Consider the following 17,395-nt stretch of genomic DNA (forward strand, 5'->3'; position numbering starts at 1 on the left):
ATAATTGTAAAAATTATGGATATTAAACATTAAGGTACGTGTAAGTGTCTTATATTGGTTGAAAGCTTAGATTTTTGTTAATCTAACTGCACTGTCCGATTTACAGTAGCTATTACAGCAAAAACATGCCATGCGATTGTTTGAGGACGGCGCCCCACATCAAAATATTTTTCTACTGACACAGGATTCATAAATTCACAAATACGATTAAATATAAACTTTTTTATAATCTCCCTCTGATTTGTCATCCAAAGCGTCCCAGCTATAACATGTAGTGTCGTGCAGAGAAAGGAATCTGAAAATCTACCGCTAAACTTTGTTTCAACAAGTCAAAATATGTTCATATTGACTCTTCAGATACCCTAAAATGTAATCAAACTATAATATTTCTTATGGATAGAAGTATGTTCAATAGGAAACAGGCGCGTAATGTCTTCATGGCGCACGCAAATACGAATTTCCAAGATTGTGTCCCTGTACTAAAACTGTTATTTATTATTCGTTTTTGAAGTTACAAGCCTTAAACCTTGAACATAGACTGCTGACACTCTGTGGAAGCCATAGGAATACCATCCAGGGAGCTAATTTCCCGTACTTGCCATTGTAAAAATTCAGATTGGATTTTCTCCTACCATATCTATTGTGTTATATTCTCCGACATTATTTTAACATTTCTACAAACTTCAAAGTGTTTTCTTTCCAATGGTACCAATTATATGCATATCCTGGCTTCAGGGCCTGTGCAACAGGCAGTTTACTTTGGGCATGTCATTCAGGTGGAAATTGAGGGGAAAAAGGGGCCTAGCCCTAAGAAGTTTTTTAATATCAAAATGTCTAAGACAAACTTCAAGAGCATAACACACTTGTTGAAACCATTTTGCAAATGTGTTTATATTCCCTTATCATACTGGCGACCTCCCCACAGAGTTACCCCTTAGGGAGACATACAGACCGTACAACAGTCCCAATCTGGTGAGATTTGTCAAACAAGACAAAAACAACAACAACAGCAATACACTTCTTCAAAAAAAACTAGAGATGAGAAAAGCTTTTCTTCCTTTCATATGCAGACATGTAAAGAAACAAATAAGCATATTTACCAAAAGCCCCAGGGGACCGGTAATTAAAAACAACACTGTCTGTTAAATCAAAAATAACCAAATTAGAATAACAACTCTTGATAACTCCATAAGGAAATAAGTATATCCCATAAGGTAATGGTAAAATAGACTAGAGACAGGTGTTCCTCATTCTTCAAGGCAGCTCCCTCTCTCCTTCTCGTGTTCCGAATTACACATAGGACTACTGCTAAATTATAAACTTCTCCCTAATTTTTAGTGTTTACATAGCCCATTTAAATCTCACCCAATGGCTTCAGTCTTTCTAGTGAGGGTGATCGGGCCTCAGCAGGGAGCCAAATCAGAGGTCATTCAACCCCATTATGTGTTTTCTTTATTTTTGTTTCCCTGTACCTCAGAAACCATTTAAAACACTTCCATCATTCCGCGTACCCAATTTACAACCAAATGAAAAGACACCACACAATAAATCAAACATGGTATTAATACGACTTAACAAATAATCCTAACCGGTGAGTTGTGTGCGCCTGTGCTGGTAAAACGTATGGCAAAACAAACAAACCAATGCCCAGGCCTTACTTATTTGGGAGCTCCCTCTATGGCCAGATCCGATACTTTTATAAAACTGCAGAATTTCACTAACTACTCTCGCAAGGAAACAGTTCAAAGGGAGTGAAATGAACATTTTACTTGTTTCCATTTCGCTATATCTTAATCATTCCAAACAATTCAAATTAGAAATTCTTACTTTCCAATTAACTTACTATACCAGTTGAACAAAAAGTTTTAAATTACAATCAAAACAAACATGATAATTTCTGTTCACAGGGAGGCCACTTCAATTACTTGTGAAGCATCTTGCCTTTCATCAATTCTATTAAAATATTTCGGAATAAGGTGTCTCACGATATTAAAACCCCTAGGATTTTCCTGAGTTGCATTGTTCCTACTCGATCATGTGTAATTTGCTTCGTAACTTCTGAAATCGAAAACCCCCAAATATGTTATCTTGTTTCGCTGGTTCCCATATGATGCCTTTTGGCCCTGCTCTACCAAATAGTTTACTAATGAGGTGATATCTGACATATGAGTTTCAAATTCACTACATATTGTATCAACACAGAACCCTCAAATTCACACCATTTAGCGATTGTTTAAATGTGGGGTGATACAAGTTAGACTATTTTCAGAACATAATTTGTTCTCTCGCCCATATATGCAGCCAATTTTAATATGTTACCTAATATCCACTGTTTTTGATTCTCGCAAGGATTATCCAAGCTCAAAATCAGTTCCACACCCATCGCCATGTAAAATAATCTGGGTATTGTTGCTGGTCCCATGTTCAAAGACATGGGTAGTAGTCACATTGCTTTCGATTCTGCCTGTTTCCCCACTAAATATAATACTTTTCCTGTCATTAATTTAACCCATTTCAAGCTCTATTTCCTGTACATCCACTTTTCCAATGACACTATGTTTTTTTCACTACCCCTACAATATCCATTTTGATAACAGGTTTCAAACCTGACATCAAAGCAGACGTACATATTCTTTCAATGTACTCACATACCCAAGCTGTGTTCGAATAACAATACTAATATAGTGTATTGTCACGCCTTGACCTTAGAGCTTTTCATGTCTCTATTTTGGTTTGGTCAGGGTGTGATTTGGGTGGGCATTCTATGTTCCTTTTTCTAGGTTTTGTATTTCTTTGTTTTGGCCAGGTATGGTTCTCAATCAGAGACAGCTGACTATCGTTGCTCTGATTGGGAACCATACTTAGGTAGAATTTTCCCACATATGTTTTGTGGGTAATTGTTTTCTTTTTAGTGTTTTGCACCTGACAGGACTGTTTCGGTTTCGTTTATTCACTTTGTTATTTTTGTTTAGTGTTCAGTTCAAATAAAAATACACTTACCATGCTGCGCTTTGATCCGATTCCTCTTCTTCAGACGAAGACTCCCGTGACACGTATACTACAGACTTAATGAGTATATACTTCATACTATAAGTTTAGTATACTGTAAACAAACGGTAACCTTTCAGTTGAGCTTCACATGTCTACCGGAAGTTGATGCTGTTGCTATGCAGCCTCTTGGTAGCTTGTTAGCATAACAAATGACTAGTTAGACATTTTACAACATCAGGTGTTTTGGAAAGTCAGACTCTTCAGAGCGCACACTGCCCGCTCTGGATGAGGAGAAGGGTTGATCAAAGCTCTCTGATCTCACAAAGGCAGTCAAGCACCCAAGCTAACTGCCTCTTCACTCTGACCATTCTACTCACCCTAGCAGAGCTGGTTAGGCTTTTCCCATGTTATCCATGCATTGGTGACTAACTGTGCTGCTGGCAACAATTGAATTACGTTTTTCCCTGATGTTTACTGACACCGGTCATATTCAACGGGTGTTGAGCATTCGGAAATTCATCACTTAGTCTGGGCTCTAGTACATTCAGACAAGTGTGCTCTGAAATCAGAGCAGATAGCCAGAGCGAATTTACAAAGTACCCGTTTTAACAATGTCCATTGAGAATGCACAATACCATTTAGCTAAGCGAAGAATGACGTGATTAATAAAGTTTAAAAATGTTGGGTAGTTGAATAGCATATAGTTAATATACTAGCAAGTTCGGTGCAATGACATGTTACGCGGTTCATATGGATAGCGTAAACAACAAATTGTCAGTCAACATAACTTTATTTGAAAGTCATTACTTTATAACATTGCTCAACATTTTCTTAACATTTGTCATAATTAGTTAAATCTATTAATTTGTATCTTAATACCAATAAGCATACTACATACACAATTTACAAATAGTATGATTAGTGCGGTTATGCTGAGTAATGTTAAATGTACTAAACTTGGTTTTAACGGTTTTTGTTCTTTGTTGATAGAACGTTGACATCAAAATGCTGATGTATTCAGCTTTAGATTTTTATTTTATGTCATTGTGCCAACTCACAATAGCATCTCTGCAGTCTTTATTAGATTGTAATTTTCCATCAGCAGAGAAATGTTGCCCAATTTTATCCATGATTATTTTTTTCCCATATTCGAGACAAATTGGTAGAATTCTCTTGCACTGCCTTTAGTGCCTCTATTGCTTTGCTATAGTTTACCTCTTCTATGATGGTTATTTCTGCGCCTCTCTCAACAGTATCCAGAGTTTAGATTTCCTCACTCATGGTTTTAATATATGCCAATTTTAGCAATTTTCAAGTTAGTGATATCCACTTCCCCAGAGAATAGTTATGGTATTTGTGCCTTTTAATTGGTCACGGCACCTGATACCTTGTATTAGAACCAATACAAAAGTGTCTGCCAATTTACTACTAGAGAACATGGAAGACCTAATGTCTTATACCAGTCTCGCGCTTCAAATATAAAAAATAAATAAAACTAGCAAACGATCAGAACCACTGCCGGACAACACAGGTGAAGTGCCACGTAGTATAGAGGCAAGTGTAACTTTGGGGAAGTTTGACAACACATATTACCAAAATACGGTCAATCGTTTGTCCATTAAAATAAATTTCTCGTCAACACACACACACACACACATGTTTTAAATGTATAGCTAGTTTCGCAATCATAACCAACTGTTTTACCAGTTCACTGACAAAACAATTTTATTGTACAATGTCCTTTTTTCTTTTTTTCCTGAAGGAATATTTTCTTTGCGCTGGGATCACATAACTCGTAACCGTGTCATATCATCCCATGCTTCAACAGAGAAACACAACCCCTGTCTCTAAACAGAATACTTCTGCTTCAAAAAAAATATCCCAATTGGAGATTCCTAAAGGGTCACCCTGCTTCAACAGGGTTTTTGCCCTAGAATTACTTCTAGGACTTCCCCTATTCAGAAATAACTCTGCTATAACAACATTTCTAACTAGGGGTGTCTTTACTACAATAACACAATGTGCACAACCTGTTCCAGAACAGGATTTTCTATGATGTTTTAAAGAAACCAGTCTCACCCCTTAATTTATCTGATCTGTCCAGAATGACGTATCCACTCTACTGACGCTCCCTGCCGGTCCCAGCGGGTCCCTTTCCTGCTCCGCTTAAGCGGAGTGTGGGCTACCCTGAGCCACGTCTAACGGAGCCCCTGCGCTCAATTTAACTTCTGTCTCCCCAGGAGCAATCAGCAAGCGGAATTTGCATCCCATCCTCGTCGCCAAATTGTCAGAGAAATTCTATAGGAAGAGAGACTGCAGATTCTTTCAAACAACAATTTTATAAGATTTGCAAAAAGGAAGCAATCAACAACAACCACTTAACAGTGCATCATTGGGAAAGCCCAACTAACAGTTGTCTCTCTCCTCTTGTTGAAAAATAACAACCCATTTTGTCTTCGTGGCAATTAAGCAGATGGGTGGAAACAGGGACGGAGCTTGGTGTGTAAAAGCTGATTTAGCTTGTATGTGCAGATTAAGAGAGCTGACGTAGGCACCATTGTTTTTTCCTTCTTGCATGTTTCCACACATCTAAGTTCCTGCAGATTGTCACACTCTGACCATTATTTGCGTTGTTTGTTTCTATGTTTTGTTTGGTCAGGGTGTGATATGAGGGGGAATTCTATGTCTAGTTAGTCTGTTTCTATGTGTTTTGGCCTGATATGGTTCTCAATCAGTGGCAGGTGTTTGTCGTTGTCTCTGATTGGGAACCATATTTAGGTAGCCTGTTTTGTATTGTGGTTCGTGGGTTATTGTCTATGTTATGTTGCTTGTTAGCACAGTGTTTCTTTAGCAGTCATGTTCGTCTAGTTAGTTTGTTTGTTTGTTTGTTTTAGTGTACTTCGTGTTTTTTCCGTCTTTTCATTAAATCATGCATTCACACCACGCTGTGCTTTGGTCTACTCAATACTGTAATCGTGACAAAGATTGTGAAAACAGTATGTCACATACTGTAATCGTACTCACACAAGACAAGCCTGTATTAGCAAAATACTAACATATAACAATGGAAAATTATCTAACTAAAACAGCATAGTATCTGTAAGTAACTTCAGGCTAGGGTCCTTTTTTTAGAATTTTCACCTGACTGACGTTCCCAAAGTAAACTACCTGTCACTCAGGCCCACAAGCCAGGATATGCATATAATCGGAATCATTGCATAGAAAACACTTTTAAGTTTGTAGAAGTGTTAAAATAATGTATGAGACTATAATACAATTGATATGGTAGCCGAAACTCAGAAGAAAAACCAACCAGCATCTTTTTTTTTTGAGATCCCATGCTCTTTCAATGGAAAGCTATGGGTCCTTTGCAATTCCAGCTCCCAGATTACAATTCATATGGCTTCCACTAGATGTCAACAGTCTTTGTTCCAGGTTTCAGGCTTGTTTCTTCCAAAACTAGGAAGAATTTTGAGTTTTGGTACCGGGAGTCACAGTTGGAAATCTTCGTCTGTGGGCACGCGACGAAGTGGCCATGCACTTTCTAATTTTACTTTTCTATTGAACATACTTCTTTCCTTATGAAATATTATAGTTTATTTACATTATAGGGTACCTGAGGATTAAAAATTAACATAGTTTGACTTGTTTTAACAAAGTTTAGCGATTCCTTTGTCTGCATGTTGAGCGAGTGGACAACTAAACAGACTTTTTGGGATATAAAGAAGGATTTTATCTAACAAAATGACCATGCATGTTGTAGCTGGGACCCTTGGGATTGAAAACAGAGGAAGAATTTGAAAAAGTAAGTGATTATTTAAATCGCTATTTGTGATTTTATGAAGCCTGTGCTGGTTGCAAAATATGTTGATGTGGGACGCCGTCCTCAAACAATCGCATGGTACGCTTTCGCTGTAAAGCCAATTTGTAAATCGTACAATGCAGTTAGATTAACAAGAATTTAATTGTCCAATGCATTACATGTTAATCTTAAAATAGACATTTAATGAGTGTGAAGTAGAAAGTGAATACCCAATTTATTGCCCTGGCCACATCTGCAGTCCTCATGTCTCCCTGCAGCATGCCTAAGGCACGTTCACGCAGATGAGCAGTGGCCCTGGGCATCTTTCTTTTGCGCAAAATTCAAATGAAAAAACATCCAGATTTCTGTGTTATACATCAAAATAAAGCTTAACTTCTTATAAATCCAGCCGCTCTGTCAGATTTCAAAAATGCTTTACGGCAAAAGCAAATCTTGCGATTATCTGAGGACAGCGTCCCGCATACAAAAGCATGAAAAACATTTTCCAACCAAAGAGATGCATAACGAAACTCAGAAATAGCAATAAAATAAATTGCTTACCTTTGAAGATCTTCATCTTTTTGCAATCCCAAATGTCTCAGTGACACAATGATTGGTCGTTTTGTTTGATAAATTCCTTCTTTATATCCCCAAAATGTCCATTTATTTGGCATGTTTGATTCAGAAATACACCGGTTCCAACTCGCCCAACATGACTACAAAGTATCTAATAAGTTACCTGTAAACTTGGTCCAAACATTTCAAACAACGTTTCTAATCCAACCTCAGGTACCCTAAAATGTAAATAATCGATAAAATTTACTTCTGTAGGATAGGGGGCAGCATTTGGAATTTGGGATGAAAAGCATGCCCAAATTCAACTGCCTGCTACTCATCCCCAGAAGATAAGATATGCATATCATTAGTAGATTTGGATAGAAAACACTCTGAAGTTTCTACAACTGTTTGAATCATGTCTGTGAGTATAACAGAACTTATGTAGCAGGCGAAACCCCGAGGACAAACCATTCAGATTGTTTTTTTGAGGTCGCTCCCTTTTCAATGGGTGTTCATTGGGAATCCAGATTTCTAAGGGACTTGCTTGCAGTTGTTACCACTTCCAATGGATGTCACCAGTCTTTAGACATTGGTTGAGGTTTTTCCTTTGTGTAATGAAGAAGTAGCCCTTTTCAAAACGAGGGTCACTTCATGTGTACTGTTTGATAGAGGTGCATGACCAGAAAGCTAGCGTCAGTTTATTTTCTTCCTGTATTGAACACAGATCATCCCGTCTTCAATTTTATTGATTATTTACTTTACAAAATACCTAAAGTTGTATTATAAAAGTAGTTCGAAATGTTTTGGCAAAGTTTACAGCTAACCTTTGAGATATTTTGTTGTCACGTTGCCAAGTTGGTGTTTTCCTGGATCAAACGCGCCAAATAAATTGACATTTTGGATATATATGGACGGAATTAATCGAACAAAAGGACCATTTGTGATGTTTATGGGACATATTGGAGTGCCAACAGAAGAACTTTAGAGAAGAACTTTAGAGTGTTTGTTTTCTATCCAATATTACCATGCATATGCATATCCTGGCTTCTGGGCTTGAGTAATAGGCCGTTTACTTTGGGCACCTCAGTCATCCAAACTTCCGAATACTGCGGAACCTTGAGGAACACCGAAATTTACAGTTGATTTGTCAGAGGACAAACCATTCACAGAGACAAACTGATATCTTTCCGACAGATAAGATCTAAACCAGGCCAGAACTTGTCCATTTAGACCAATTTGGGATTCCAATCTCTCCAAAAGAATGTGGTGATCGATGGTATCAAAAGCAGCACTAAGGTCTAGGAGCACGAGGACAGATGCAGAGCCTCGGTCTGATGCCATTAAAAGGTAATTTATCACCTTCACAAGTGCAGTCTCAGTGCTATGATGGGGTCTAAAACCAGACTGAAGCATTTCGTATACATTGTTTGTCTTCAGGAAGGCAGTGAGTTGCTGCGCAACAGCATTTACGAACAATTTTGAGAGGAATGGAAGATTCGATATAGGCAGATAGTTTTTTATATTTTCTGGGTCAAGGTTTGGCTTTTTCAAGAGGGGCTTTATTACTGCCACTTTTAGTGAGTTTGGTACACATCCGGTGGGTAGAGAGCCATTTATTATGTTCAACATAGGAGGGCCAAGCACAGGAAGCAGCTCTTTCAGTAGTTTAGTTGGAATAGGGTCCAGTATGCAGCTTGAAGGTTTAGATGCCATGATTATTTTCATCATTGTGTCAAGCGACATAGTACTAAAACACTTGAGTGTCTCTCTTGATCCTAGGTCCTGGCAGAGTTGTGCAGACTCAGGACCACTGAGCTTTGAAGGAATACGCAGATTTAAGGAGGCGTCCGTTTGCTTTCTAATAATCATGATCTTTTCCTCAAAGAAGTTCATGAATTTATTACTGCTGAAGTGAAAGCCTTCCTCTCTTGGGGAATGCTGCTTTTTAGTTAGCTTTGCGACAGTATCAAAAAGGAATTTCGGATTGTTCTCAATTAAGTTGGAAAAATAGGATGATCGAGCAGCAGTAAGGGCTCTTCGATACTGCACGGTACTGTCTTTCCAAGCTAGTCGGAAGACTTCCAGTTTGGTGTGGCGCCATTTCCGTTCCAATTTTCTGGAAGCTCGCTTCAAAGCTCGGGTATTTTCTGTATACCAGTCCAGAGCTGCTAGAGTCTCCCGCCTGTCATGAGCCGACAGCCGCCATTCTGTCATGGACCGCCAGAGCCGCCAGTCAGCATGGAGCCGCCAGAGCCGCCAGTCAACATGGAGCCACCAGAGCCGCCAGTCAGCATGGAGCCGCCAGAGCCGCCAGTCAGCCAGGATCTGCCAAAGCCGCCATTCAGCCATGATCTGCCAGAGCCGCCATTCAGCCAGGATCTGCAGGAGCCGTCAATCAGCCAGGAGCTGCCAGAGCCGTCAGTCAGCCAGAAGATGCCAGAGCCGTCAACCAGCCTGAGCTATCTCTCAGTCCTGGGCTACCTCTCAGTCCTGAGCTACCTCTCAGTCCTGATCTGCCCCTCAGTCCTGAGCTACTCTTCAGTCCTGAGCTATCCCTCAGTCCTGAGCTACCCCTCAGTCCTGAACTACCTCTGTCCGGAGCTGCCCCTAATCCAGTGGGGCCCTTTGTTAGGGTTCCTAGGCCAAGGTCGGCAGCGAGGGTCACTCAAAGGACGCTAAGGAGGTGGACTAAGACAATGATGGAGTTGGGTCCACGTCCAGCACCAGAGCCGCCACCGCGGACAGATGCCCACCCAGACTCTCCCCTATAGGTTTAGGTTGTGCGGTCGGAGTCCGCACCTTGGGGGGGGGGGGGGGGGGTACTGTCACATTCTGACCATAGTTCTTGTGTGTTTTCCTTGTTTTAGTGTTGGTCAGGATGTGAGCTGGGTGGGCATTCTTTGTTGTGTTTCTAGTTAGTCTACTTCTATGTTTGGCCTGATATGGTTCTCAATCAGAGGCAGGGGTTGGTCATTGTCTCTAATTGGGAACCATATTTAGGTAGCCTGTGTTGGGATTTGTGGGTGATTGTTTCCTGTCTTTGTGTCTATGCACCAGATAGGACTTCACATTTGTTGTTTTGTAATTTGAAGTGTTCAGTTTGGGTTTATTATTAAATAAGATTAACACTCACCACGCTGCGCTTTGGTCCTCTCCTTCCCAGGAAGAAAGTCGTTACAGACAGGGTCCGGAAAAAGGGACGTTTCTTTTTATGCTGACTTTAATACTCACTGAACTCAAACAGGCCGTAAGGGAATAACCCCCTGAAATGGACAAAAATGAATATGAACATATTGGCATCGTACAAAACATATACATGATGTACAATACCACTCAAATGGATGGCATTTGATTCAAAACGTATTGCAAATGGCAAATGGCAAATGCCAAGTGTCACAGCAAAAATCCAATAGATGGCGAGCGCACTCCACAGTACATTTTCATATTGCAAGTGCACATCAAGACCCAAGGGTCAAATTTTGAAAATTTGAAAAAACGTATCACCCCCTTAAAAAAGTGCTTTCTGGACCGTTTTTAAAAATTCTTTAGATTTTTTTGGTATAAGAATGTATGAACATGCTTTTGTAATATTTTGTCATATTGTTTTTTTACTTGTCCATAAGGCATATGTTTTGTCCAATTGCAATATGATTTCATAGGAAGTCAAAAGTTGAAAACAAAAGTCAGTGAACCATTGCCAAATGCCATAAGAAATGTCCAAATGCAAGATGAAAGTATTGAAAGTGCCAAATCAGGATGTTATGTCCATTTGCAATATGATATCATAGGAAGTTGAAGTCAAAAGTCTGTGAACTATGGCCAAATACCATAAGAAATGGCCAACTGCAATATGAAAGTAGTGAAAGTGCCAAATCAGGATGATATGTCCATTTTCCATTTACAATCATAGGAAGACGTTTTCCAAACCCAAAAGTCAGTGAACCATGTCCAAATGGCATTTATACTGCACAAATGATATATAGCACTATGTTAAGCCATGAATCAACCTAGATGGTCTATTTGTCTTGTCTGATGAGGGAGGAGTGGGACTCACTACCCAACCGTAGACCCCTTGCACCCCCCTAAAGGCATTAAAAACAATTTTAAAAATGTGCTCCTGGTAACCCATTCCAATCACCACGCGCTCGGCTGTTCATTTGCAATATGTTTCAATGGGAATTTACCATCACGAATTTGACATGCTCAAAAATACAGCAGAAATGCAAACTTTATTGGCCCGATGAACTCGGGATGCCCGGGCAGTGATAGTGGTTCCTCTCCATCGCTCGTTGTGTTGATTTCATCATGTCCATTTGGTGATTATTTTTCACTGTTGAATCTTATTGCAAATGTACTGTCCATTTGCAATATGTTTCAATGAGCATTTACCATCACGAATTTGACATGCTCAAAAATACTGTAGAAATGCTAAATTGACTGGCCCGATGAACTCAGGATGGCCGGGCAGTGATTCTGGTTCCTCTCCATTGCTCGTTGGTGTTGATTTCAGAATGTCAATTTGGTGATGGTCTATCACCGTTTAAACATATTGCAAATGGACAAAAGTCAGCCAGCAAGTTACTATCCATACACATAGACAAAACACATTAACCTCTCTGAACTACTGATACCGGATCCGGTAGCGTAACTACACCCTCAGGCTCATTACCATAACACAACGTTAACGATTTCTCAAAATCGCAAATGAAATGAAATAAATATGCCTGCTCTCAAGCTTAGCCTTTTCTTAACAACACTGTCATCTCAGATTTTCAAAATATGCTTTTGAACCATAGAAAATCAATCATTTGTGTAAGAGTGATAATGGCTGCCGTAGCATTTAGCGTAGCATTAGCGTAGCATTTAGCACATAACATTTTCACAAAAACCAGCAAAGTAATCAAATCGCTCCGTTTTGTTACTACACATTTGGCTACCGAAACGAACCGAAAATTCAGTCACCAAAACGTCGAACTTTTTTCCGAATTAACTCCATAATATCGACCGAAACATGGCAAACGCTGTTTGAATCAATCCCCAAGGTGTTTTTTCACATATCTCTTCATTGATATGCCGTTCGTGGAAGCATGGTTTTTCTCTGAATTCCATGGAAAAATACCAGCACCTGAGTTTTGCGCATCAATTTCCACGCAGGACACCGTGCGGGACACTTGGAAAATGTAGTCTCTTATGGTCAATCTTCCAATGATATGCCTGCAAATACGTCACAATGCTCCAGACCCCTTGGGGAAACGATAGAAAGGGCAGGCTCATTCCTGTCCCATTCACAGCCATATAAGGAGATGATGCAAATCGGTGCCTCAGAAATCCTGTTCATTTCCTGGTTGCAGAAACATCTTGGTTTCGCCTGTAGCATGAGTTCTGGGGCACTCACAGTGAAAATCTTTGCAGTTCTGGAAACGTCAGAGTGTCTTCTTTCCAAAGCTACCAATTCCATGCATAGTCGAGCATCTTTTTGTGACGATATATTGCGCTTAAAACGGGAACGTCTTTTTATCCAAAAATGAAATAGCGCCCCCGTAGGCTTAACAGGTTAAAGGCTACTGATTAGAACTTAGTATAATGGGCCAACACACTATGGCGCGTGTTACCCACAATGGGAATTTCAAGAGAGAGAAAATGAAGTACACAAGGGAAATATACATTTGGGTGAATTTGTCAGCTATGCTATTCTAACCCTAGCCTTGCCTCAAACTGCCGCTCTTATGAGTCAGAATATAAGTAAGTAATTACATGGGGGGTGATCTCTGGGGATTCTCTGCGTGGCCCGTTACATTGTTCGATGACGCACTTCTCCTGCGCACCTCATTGCTCGTCCTCCCGGTGTCCGTGTCCCTTTTGGCTTAGGAGTCTGTCCCCTCCCCCCTTTTCCCTGGAAGGTGTCTTCTGAGGACAGACAGCTCTGTAGCTCAGAGCTCACAGCATAGGAATGAAGCCATTTAGAGATACCACGATTCGATGGGAGTTGGAGGCTAGGTGGTTCAACTTGAATTCACCCGCTTAGACACAGCTACTCATCCGTAGCTTGGGTAGAAAAGGATTTCTTTGTCCTCAAACTTGCGTTGCGTTCTGGGTTGGTTGACTTTTTCAGACACTGCTGCAGCTGAGGTCACGTAGTCCTGTTGTAAATTCTATACTCACAGGTTTTATACCCTTGGGTCAGAAGTGGGCGAAACTGCCTTTAGGGCAATTCTCTGGGCGTACCAAGTTAATGAGGCAAGGACTAGATTTTTCTCAAATCCCATTTTAGACAACTAACTTAACATTTAATCTTCCCCAAAACATTCTCTTTGATTTGGATATTTTCCATACAACGTACAATGTATAAACATTAGACATATATATATACTTGGAAAACCCTTCACATTACAATGTTTTTGTAATAACGTCATCCATCTATTAACTTCTTGCGTCGAGCCATCCCGGATCCGGGATCGTGAATACAGCCTCAAGTTCATTACCATAACGCAACGTTAACTATTCATGAAAATCGCAAATGAATTGAAATTAATATGCTAGCTCTCAAGCTTAGCCTTTTGTTAACAACACTGTCATCTCAGATTTTCAAAATATGCTTCTCAACCATAGCAAAACAAGCATTTGTGTAACAGTATTGATAGCTAGCGTAGCATTTAGCGTTAGCATCAGCAGGCAACATTTTCACAAAAACCAGAAAATCATTCAAATAAAATAATTTACCTTTGAAGAACTTCAGATGTTTTCAATGAGGAGACTCTCAGTTAGATAGCAAATGCTCAGTTTTTCCTGAAATATGATTTGTTTAGGAGAAATCGAAAACGCCAAACCTTTTTCCAAATTAACTCCATAATATCGACTGAAACATGGTAAACATTGTTTAGAATCAATCCTCAAGGTGTTTTTCACATATCTCTTCATGATATATCGTTCGTTGAAAGCCTCCTCTCTCCTCTCAATCACTGGATAACTGCGTGCAGCTTGTAGATTACGCACCAATTTAGACAAAGGACACCGGGCGGACCCCTGGTAAATGTAGTCTCTTATGGCCAATCTTCCAATGATATGCCTACAAATACGTCACAATGCTGCAGACACCTTGGAGAAACGATAGAAAGGGCAGGCTCATTCCGGTGCATTCACAGCCATATAAGGAGACAATGGAAGACAGAGCCTCAAAAATTCTGCCCATTTCCTGGTTGAAGTTTCATCTTGGTTTCGCCTGTAGCATGAGTTCTGTGGCACACACAGATAATATCTTTGCAGTTTTAGAAACGTTAGAGTGTTTTCTTTCCAAAGCTGCCAATTATATGCATAGTCGAGCATCTTTTCGTGACGAAATATTGCGCTTAAAACAGGCACTTTTTTTATCCATAAATTAAAAGAGCGCCCCCTATATCCAAGAAGTTGACCTTTAATAACAGAACAAAAATGACATACATTTTCATAGTCCATCTATCGTCATGACCACCATTGTTGCTGACGGAAACCATTGTTCTAAAGTCCCTTTATTTCATGTTTAACCTCTTAAAGCTACCCCCCCCCTTCTTTCAATTCCCGCCTGAAGACATACCCAAATCTAACTGCCTTTAGCCCAAAGCAAAGCAGTTCGACACATACAACAACGCAGAGTTACACATGGAGTAAAACAACCACTTCTGCAAGCTGGCTGGTCTTGTTGCCAAGCTGAAATTGAAGTGGTTTGCACGGAATGTTGTTGTGCCATACCAATCCCACCCCAGCTTGCAAGTGGTCTAGATTGCGGTAAGAACAGCCATCTACAAATGCAATCGGCATTTCAAGACACACGTTCTCTTCGGGAGTGGTGCGGAAAAGGTTCCATCGTCACCACAGCGTTGACACATCGCCAAAGCACTGCCCAAAAGCAGGTTTTTCGCTCATGGCTCTGCAGCGTCATAAGCCAAGCCGCTATCCTGCTGTTGTGTACAGCACCCTCACGGATTCGTTGGCTTTTCAGAAAAGTCAAAGGCTGGTGACATGTTTCTATGATCACCTTTTGTCCGCCGACATAACTGGGAAAGTGTTTGATTGCCCAGACTGTCGACAGCAGAGCTTTTTCGCAGTCTGAGTATTTGTGTTCAGCAGGGTTGAGTGTTTTGCTCGTATTTTCGGTACAACCCAGCACTAAGGCAGTGCTCTGAGAAACCGACTTCCAAAAATAATGTCTTGTCTTTGTTGGGGTATACCAGGCAGGGTGCCTTGCAAAGCTGGTTTTTCAAGGAAGCCACAGCTTCGTTGTGAGTGACATCCCAGACGAATGGGGTGTCTTTCTGAAGAAGGCACGTCAACGGTTTCGACAAGTCGACGTAGTTTTCAATGAATTGACGGGAGTAATTACATACTCCCAAGAAGCTGCGCACCTCGTGAAGGTTCGTAGGTGTTTTGATGTTGCGGACTGCTTGGATTTGGTTAGACTGTGGCAGGATGCCCTCGGTACCCACCAGAAGCCCCCGTGGTTTACCTTGGTCCTGCACCATTGTCCTTTCATGATGGCCAACTTAGCCCCTGCAGTCCCGAGTTGGGTGAGAACGTGGTCCATTTCATTGAGGTCGTGTGACCAAGTCTCACTTCTCATGAGAACGTTGTCCACGTAGATTATCGTCCCCCTAGAGGCTGCGTCTGGCATTGCCTTGTGCAGGAAGATGTTGAACTCTGAGGGGGAGTTCGCATACCCGAATGGGCAACGATTGAACGTGAAGAGCTTGTTCGAGAAAGAGAAAGCCAACTTGTGTTGGTCACGAGGGTCGACTGTCATGGTCCAGAAACCATTAGCCACGTCGACGGTGGAGAAGTACTTGGCGTTTGCTACCTTTGGCAACTCTTGGTCTAGCTGTGTCAATGGCCAACGAGACAACGGAACCAGTTTGTTGAGTTCTCTATAGTCAACGGTAAGATGCCATTTACCCATTGGTTTTAGAATGGGCCACACGGGAGCGCTGTGCATACTGTTACATTCCCTGATTATCCGTTTAGCTAATAAGGAATCGATAATCTCTTGTACCGCTGCGTATGCTGCGAGACGGATTTTGTATTGTCTAACAAAGGTAGGAGTTTCTCCGGGTGGCGTAGGAATACGCACCACATGGATATCCGTAACCCTGTTGACCAGATCTCGCTGTGTTTGTTAATTCTTAGAACTACCCCTCCCGGATCCGGGAGAATTGTCATCAACTACACTAATTAGCATAACGCAACGGACAAAAATCTTACTAGAAAATAATTCATATTCATGAAATCACAAGTGAAATATAGTGAAACACAGCTTAGCCTTTTGTTAATCACCCTGTCATCTCAGATTTTTAAATTATGCTTTACAGCCAAAGCAAGACAAGCATTTGTGTACGTTTATCGATAGCCTAGCATAGCATTATGTCCAGCTAGCAGCAGGAAGCTTGGTCACGAAAATCAGAAAAGCAATCAAATTAAATAATTTACCTTTGATGAGCTTCGGATGTTTTCACTCAAGAGACTCCCAGTTAGACAGCAAATGTTCATTTTGTTCCATAAAGATTATTTTTATAGCCGAAATACCTCCTTTTCTTGTTCACGTTTTGTTGAGAAATCCACCGGAAATTGCGGTCACGACATGCCGAAAGAAATTACAAATTAGATCCATAATATCGACAGAAACATGGCAAACGTTTTTTACAATCAATCCTCAAGGTGTTTTTCAAATATCTATTCAATAATATATCAACCGGGACATTTGGCTTCTCAGTAGGAGCGAGAGGAACACTGGCCGCCTTTGTCTATTACGCACAAATCACTCTGAGAGCCACAGCCTGACGACTGATGCAATGTTGTCGTTCACGGTCATTTTTCAAAATAAAAGCCTGAAACTATGTCTAGTGACTGTAGACACATTAGGGAAGCCATAGAAAAAGGAATCTGGATGATATCCCTTTCAATGGTCAATAAGGATGCATAGGAACACAGAGGTTTCAAAATAAGAGTCACTTCCTGATTGGATTTTTCTCAGGCTTTCTCCTACAATATCAGTTCTGTTATACTCACAGACAATATTTT

Source organism: Oncorhynchus kisutch, linkage group LG30 (assembly GCF_002021735.2).
Source record: "Oncorhynchus kisutch isolate 150728-3 linkage group LG30, Okis_V2, whole genome shotgun sequence".
Taxonomy (NCBI): Eukaryota; Metazoa; Chordata; class Actinopteri; order Salmoniformes; family Salmonidae; genus Oncorhynchus; species Oncorhynchus kisutch.